The sequence below is a fragment of the Schistocerca serialis genome, chromosome 7 (assembly GCF_023864345.2).
Source record: "Schistocerca serialis cubense isolate TAMUIC-IGC-003099 chromosome 7, iqSchSeri2.2, whole genome shotgun sequence".
NCBI classification, from domain to species: Eukaryota; Metazoa; Arthropoda; class Insecta; order Orthoptera; family Acrididae; genus Schistocerca; species Schistocerca serialis.
This window is the reverse complement of record NC_064644.1, coordinates 334,591,754-334,598,393: the sequence shown is the minus strand read 5'-3', so window position 1 is coordinate 334,598,393 and position 6,640 is coordinate 334,591,754.

The window sequence follows — 6,640 nt, the reverse complement described above, 5'->3', positions numbered from 1 at the left end:
CTTCAGGAGTTCTGGGAACCGGGGTGATGCAAAACTTTTTTTGATGTGTGTATAAGTAACATCTAGCTGCAACACCTTTGTCATAAGAACAATACTGTGAAATTATCGTGTTAAATTAAACCTCAATATGCAGCAATGGCAAAGAAGTAACATCATTGCAATTGATCGTTGTGAAGCTTTTAGCTACACAGAACATTAAAACTGTAACGTCGTATATGTTGGATTAGGATCGGCGTTGTACAACTACCTGCATAGCGAACTTAACAAGTTCCCGGCGTGTATGACGTAGAAATTTTAGTGTTCTGTATAGCTAAAGGTTTCTCAGCGATCAATTGCAATGATTTTGCTTCTTTTTCTTTACAGCCTAACGAGGTTTAAGTTAATATGATAATTTCACAGTTTTGTTTCCTACAACAAAGATTTTGCGGTTAGATGCTACTTATTTTCCGTTTCTCATAATTAATAGCAAATTTATTCCATACTTGTTATATTTGATGATGGTTAATCGAAACTAGTCATGTAAACTTTCTGTAATTTACTACGACTATACCTTGGCTACTGTAGTGAAGTCAAATAAATTTGGAAAGACATTTAGTTGCGCTCTTTAACAGAGTCATGTCTAATTACAAATCGGTATAGTTATTTCACTTATGTTGTTGTATCTACATTTACGGCAATTTGTAACCTATGGAACGCTGCACGAATCAGGATGATACTGATCGTAGAAAAGTAGTAAACAATAATTACTGCGACATACATCACGTGTGGTGAACGCCGAATTTTTACATTTACATGTGCATCATATTTCAGTGTGTCTATTGCAAAAAAAAAAAAAAGATTTACATTGATAAACGGTTCTCGGTCATCACATAATTTAGCGGAGTACCATGCATATCGAAGCATATCAACGAATGTTGATACAGACGGCTGTTGGTTTACTACAGATAAAATTTTTATGCCTTCTCCAGAAGCTATCTCTCTATTCCGCTCGTTGATGTACGCACAATTTTGCAGTCGTTTTATAAAGTACAAAATAACAGTCTCGAGGCGTCACCTGAGGAGGGAATTCTTTAACACTGCACGTGAAAAAAGAAAAACCGTAGTCTGCTTCGATACAGGGGCCTCGCGCATATGAAACTTACCTCTTATTTTGTCAGCTGTGGACTGCTTGTACATTTGCGACCATACAAAACAGGCCAACAATTTTCAAATTCGATTTTCTCGGAAACGGTTGAGAGTTGCGACTTCCTGTCACGTAAGTTGAAGTGCTAGTCACACCCTGTCAACATCAATCAAATCGGTAAGTCGAAGTTAGTTCGGTCCCCATGTCGGCAGTATTGAGTGAAGACTTTTAGACACGTACTTCAGCCCGCTGCAAACCGCTCCAGAATTCTCCCGGAAAACAAGATGATACTAATTACAGTGCACGTAGAGGAGTTACGCAGTTATTCTTGTCGTGCTCCTTATGTGATTGGAGCGGAAAGAAAGCCTAACGGGTGGTACAATGTACGAACAACAGTAACACCCTAATCGTGAACAACATGTTCAAACATTGGCGCCCGAATGATTCTGAACTTACATCTACATCACTACTCTGCAATTCACTCTTAACTGCTTGACAGAGAATTCATAAAATCACTTTCAGACTAGTTATGCACTATTCCACTCTCTAATAGCATGTGAAAAAATGAACACATAAATCTTTCCGTGCGAGCTCTGATTTCCCTTATTTTATCAAGATAGTCGTATATCTCTTTGTGCATGGGAGCGAACAATATATTTTCGCATTCGAAGGAGAAAGTTGATGATCGAAATTTCGTGGAAAGGTCTCGGCGCCACGAGACGATTATCACCCCAACTCGCTTATCATATCCGTGACACACTCTCCCCTGTTTCGCTGTAATACGTAATACAAAGCGAACTGCCCGTCTTAGAACTCTTTTAGTACCCTCCGCCAGTTTTATCTGGTAAAAAATCCATACCATGCAGCAATGCCGCATAAGAGGACTGTCAATCGTAGTGTAAGCAGTCTCTTCAGTAGAATCGTTACATCTTGGAAGTATTGTGGCAAACACGGTCAGTAGTTTGTCTCTCCACAACATTTTCCTTGTGATGGCTCCAGTTTAAGTTCTTCGTAGATATTTAGTTGAATCGACGATCTTTAAATTTGTATGATTTATTGTCAAAACAAAATTCACCGGTTTTGTTTGTGCTCTTGTGGAGAACTTAACATATTTTATTGTTCATGGTCAATAGCTTACTTTTCGACTATGTAGATATCTCTGGTAATCCATATTGATTTTCTGTCGAGTTTACTAGACGGCAAACGACAGCGTCGTCCGAAAACAATCAAATAGAACTGCTTATATTGTCTCCTAAATCGTTTATATGGATTAAGAACAGGAGAGGACCTACAACACTTCCTTGGGGAACCCTAGATATCAGTTCTTTCATTCGATGACACCCCGTCAATTACAAGGAACTGTCATCTTTCTGATAGGAAATCATCAATCTAGTCGCACAGCTGAGACGATGCTCCATAGTTACGCGATTTGATTGGAAGACTATTGTGAGGATGATGCAGTCCCATATTCCTTGACAGAGCGTAGGGGAACGATACGGGAGACCCGCACCGCCGTATTAGGCAAGGTCCTGGTGGAGGTGGTTTGCCATTGCCTTCCTCCAACCATAATGGGGATGAATGATGAAAATGAAGACAACACAACAACACCCAGTCATCACGAGGCAAGTGAAAATCCCTGACCCCTCCGGGAATCGAACCCGGTGACCCCGTGCTCAGGAAGCGAGAATGCTACCGCGAGACCATGAGTTGCGGACATCGTGAGGATAGAAGACGAGAGATGTTTTGACACCGACCCTCAAAAAAATGGTTCAAATGGCTCTGAGCACTATGGGACTTAACATCTGAGGTCATCAGTCCCCTAGAACTTAGAACTACTTAAACCTAACTATCCTAAGGACATCACACACACCCATGCCCGATGCAGGATTCGAACCTGCGACCGTAGCAGTCACGCGGTTCCGGACTGACGCGCCTAGAACCGCACGGCCACCGCGGCCGGCTATCGACCCTCACAATCGTCTTCTATTGTGAGGATAGAAGACGATTGTCAAAACCCCTCTGGAGATCTAGAAATATAGAATCAACTTAAGACACCCTGTCGACAGCAGTCATTACTTAGTTTGAATGAAGAGCCAGTTGTTAGTTGGTTAGTTTCATATTCCTCGGATCGTTTGCACGATAAATCGTAGTGACATGGAACGAGTCATTTTACACTCTCGTCGCATATGAATTTGTAAATACAATTAAATGCTGAATATTTATAAGTTTCTTTTTCTTTCTTTTCTTTTAATATATAGATGTGTGTTATTAATGCCTACCCACCGTCTTTTACGCATTACAATAACATAAATTGTTGTGTGGAATAGAAGGTAATATCAAGGAGAAACTCTTTCAGTTTGATTTCAACTTTTACTTTGCTGTCTATCAGACATTTTATATCTCTGGATAAGTGATCAAAAATTTTAGTTGCAGCATTGTGCACTCCTTTTTGAGCTGAAGACAACCTTAAACTTGCGTAATGAGCGTAATTTTTACTTCTGGTTTTATAACTATGTACATCATTGTTCCTTTTGAACTGCAGCGGATTATTTATAACAAAATTCGTGAAGGAATGAATATACTGTGAAGCATTAGTCAGAATGCCCAACTCGTTAAACAGATGTGTACAAGGTGATCGTTGGTGAGTACTAAATATTATTCTTAGAGCACTATTACTTATTTGTCGCCGGCCGGAGTGGCCGAGCGGTTCTAGGCTCTACAGTCTGGAACCGCGCGACCACTACAGTCGCAGGTTCGAATCCTGCCTCGGGCATGGACGTGTATCATGTCCTTAGGTTAGTTAGGTTTAAGTAGTTCTAAGTTCTAGGGGACTGATGACCTCAGAAGTTAAGTCCCATAGCGCTCAGAGCCATTTGAACCATTTTTTGAGCTTATTTGACTCTCCCAAGACTTGCAATGATTCTAAGTGCAAATGTGGCAGAAGTAAGTTGTTTTAGGGCTTTCAAAATGTGTTTTTTTCCAGTTTAAATTTTCCTAATGGACTTCTAAGAATTTAGAAGTTTCAACGCTATTTATTATTTCCTCACTATGTGTGACATGTATCTATGGTGTAGTACCCATATGTGCGCAGAACTGAATACGCCGTGTCTTTTCAAACATTGAAGATGAGACCATTCGCATAAAACCAGTCTATGATACTTTAAGAACATTGTTTACCATTTCTTCTGTTTCCGTATGTATGCTTGAGTGATTTCAATACTAATGCGATCTCCAAAAAGAACTAATTCTGTTTATTATATATTAGATGGAAGATCGTTTACTCGTACATATATGAGGAACAAGAGTGGACCAAAGAATGAGCCTTGGGGAACCCTATATGTGATTTCTTTCCAGTCAGTCACCGGATTACGTTGGATGTATATCCAAGTACAACTTTTTGCATTCTTTTGGTTAGATATGCCATTATCCATTATTTGGTTTTACCATCAGTTCCACAAAACTTCAATTTTGTAGGAGAAATGATTCAAACACACAAGTGCCTTAACTAGGTAGCACAAAATACCAACTGGAGTTATTTTATTACTTAATTCTCGTAAAATTTGGTGAGGGAACATGTAAATGGCATTCGCAGAAGAGGTCTCATGCTGGCATGTAGCTCATAACACGATCTGGAAATTTATGTGATTGATTTTACTGATGTGGTAAGCTCTCGATTTTAGGGACCTTTATGTACAAATAGTTGCCGACACATTTCATGTGGAGGTGCTAGATCGGTTTACAATCTGACTGGTTGCTAATGTGAAGTTTGTTTCTTTTCCTTCTTCAGAAGGGTTAAAATCCGTTAGAACCATGGTTAAGATTGATTGAAACTCACCATTTATTGCAACTGGTTGGTAGTCTTATTCAACTGATATTCTGTAGCCGTTGCTGAGTGCAGCCATGTTAAAAAAATGATTTGCTGAGGATATTATTGTCGCTCAGGTGAGATACTATTCTAGAATACATCATCCTCTGCAAAATTTTGGCAAAAGATGTCAGCAGTAAAACAGGTAGGTAGATGTTGACATCTCTCCTATCGCTTTTCTTAAAAAGGAGTTTCACAGTTACATGTTTTTTTTATTTATTTACTTATTTTTTTTAAGAATTTCATAATGTAGGAACAAAGTGAATGTTCCAATGCAAATTGATATAATTGATTTGGGTCTATGATTCAGCGAATCCCATTTCTTTCCTTTCTCGTGTATTTGTGTGATTTGTGCAACTTTTCCAGTCATTAAGAACGGATCTTCCGACTAGCAATCTCTTTTAGATGATTACAAAAACAAAAAAAGGAAAAAAGATTTCATCAGCACACTTCGAAAGTAATGAGCCCTGTCCGTATTACGCTCTCCATGGAAACCATGCTCTGGCTGTAATAAATGAAATAAATGAAGTAAATGAATAAAATCCATCTTTTAAAAGACAACCAAGCAGCAGAGATCAGCCAGCGAATTGGTCTCACCTGGAGGGCATATGGAAAACTTGGTTACATTCGCTGTAAGCAGACTATTTCTGTAAATCGGAAGATTTATAAAATATGCATGTTTTTAACATGCGGGTTGGAAAGGACACAAGAAGCAGCGCAAATCGACTGCGGATCTAAGGGCAATAGAGACAGCAATGCTTGGAGATAATCTGACAAGGAATCCCTTGAGTTAGAGGTTGCAGAAGGCCAATGATGTTTACGGCATTCGATGCCCCACGTATTGTGTACCATGCAACCACAATATTGGCTTCTATTGGCAACTGGGGATGGGACACGAGGTACGCAATGGTGAGCACAACATGACGCTACGGAGCGTAGTTGAACTGTTTAGTCGGTGAGTAACAACAGTGCTACCGTGTTAGTGGTGTTGATAAAAAGCAGAGCTATCTGCAACAGTTGCCGAAGTTGATATTTCGTGAGAAAGGAACCCAAGGTATTTCGCAGAGTGAGAAAGAAGTGGCAGATGAAGTACTACCGTTTCTGCAAGATGAGTCAGTGGAATGTGTAGTGTCGGAGAAGCTCGACTGTGTGAACAATGTACAGTACATAAGGAGTGCAAGTGATACTGAAATGGGTGTCGAGCCACGTAATTCAGCAACCATGTCGGATAGGGAGCCACAAATCCCGTCTCCAGGGGAGCATAGTAAACGACAATCGTTATCCAAGGAGCCGGTACTGGACATGATTATGTAAATCGAAGATAGTGGTGACGAATAAGGTGAAAACTAAATGGGTAAAGGAAACCATGGAAGACCTCAAAAATCTAACATCTCCAGAGAAGAAATATCAAACAGAGGAAAATAAAGAGAAAAAAATCAACAAACAGAAATTCGAAGAAACACCAAAAGAGAAGAAATCAGGAAAGAAGTGGACAGAAGAGAGGAAGAAGAAACACAGTGAATTTATGAAAGGTTTTTGGGAAAAGAAAGAGACAGAAAAAAGCCCCATGAATTTGAAATGTACCAATTTATGTACCATATTGTCATTGTGAATATTGATTGTGTTTTAACGCTCTCCTTAATGGGGAATTA